Genomic DNA, 1472 nt, shown 5'->3' with positions numbered 1-1472 from the left:
ACAATTCACGCTAGTCTCTTGCGGATATCTCCTTAACATCGCAGTAGCGTGATCACCAGTGAGTGGTTCCGGGAATACTGAAGCTCCATTCGATAGGCTCAGCCGGATCGCGCACTTCTTCGTGTCCAGTTCAGCTCGACTTCCGATAAAGCTTGAAGTATTCATTGCTAAACACATCCATAAGCTCCATGGATCTCCCAACTGCACTACTGCACACAGGGTCCCAACTGCACTACTGCATACAGGGAGCAACATTTACGAGCACCTTTTGTTCCAATCTTCCTTCGCGCCTCAAAATCGGTTCTGTCGACCGGCGTGCACCCCGCTAGTCACCGGATGGTTTTATTGCGCAAAACAGGATCAAAGGACAGCACTGCACTTCTAGAAATGGTGTTGCTTCAATTTTATTGTGAAGACCGGAACACTGTTGACTGACCCAATGTTTAGCCCAGCTGCTGTCAGCTAGCCCCCACCTGCCCAACTGGACGGCTTCAGAAAGTTTACCCAAGAGGTGCACATAGGAAGAAGCCAAGCATGAGAGAGATAAAACTAGGACAGGAGCTCTTACCTACTGTGGTACAAATCAACTGGCGCAGGGCAAAATCATGAAGCTGTGGCAAAATCATGAAGAAGTCCGTAACGACTCCGCTACCGCAAGCAAAGCCAAGATATTCGGAAAAGCTGTCAGGCAGCTGTAACCGGAGGCGGTTTGGAGCTCTTCTTTGAGCCCAGATGCTCCCAATAAGTTCCAACGTGTTTTCGTTAGCAAAGGAGGTGCAAGTGAAAGCGTTTATCACTGAGTGCAACCTCTCTATACAGTTGTCTTCCCCTGCGGAGGGAGGTGCACCCTCTTATCAGCACATGTTCGGCTCATCTATTTTTCCATCTTGGATTGTCCTTGCACATTCGGGGGCTGCGCTCCCGTTTGGGATGATTCAACCTTTTGCAGGCGTTTTGGGGTGGGACGAGAAGGCAACGCATTTTGTGTTGAAGCGCCTCCTGCTGGAAAGTATGTTGCAAACCAACCCAACACACGAAGATATCCAAGTGCCCTTACGCTGCACTGACTAGCACCAGTGTCAATTGATGCTCACTGTTTCGCCGCCCGCTGCCAATCTGCGCACATATATATATACTCCCTAGCACCTCAACGAAGCTCCTACAGCGCCTCCAGGTGAATGCCAAAAGCGCAATGCTCGCGCCGGGTTGGGGCGACACTGATGCACTTTGCTGCCATGGGCAGCTGACCTGCATTATTGCCCTGCTAGCTCTAGACTAATACAGCGAGCTAATCTGCCTTAATTTGCAACCGCACGCACCAATGGTCCTTTTGTAGGTATCTAAAGAGCTACTGGTTTATTGGAATCCGCTGTTAATCCGGAGTGTATTATGCGCAATAGCCGCTGGCCTCAGGCGGCTAGCATTTGTAGGCAAAACTCGTAAAGGATTGAACCTGTCACTTTGTACGCACG

This window comes from Eimeria mitis, genomic scaffold, assembly GCF_000499745.2.
Source record: "Eimeria mitis Houghton genomic scaffold, Emh_scaff42, whole genome shotgun sequence".
NCBI classification, from domain to species: Eukaryota; Apicomplexa; class Conoidasida; order Eucoccidiorida; family Eimeriidae; genus Eimeria; species Eimeria mitis.
The sequence above is the reverse complement of the archived record's forward strand: the minus strand, read 5'-3'. Positions refer to the sequence as shown.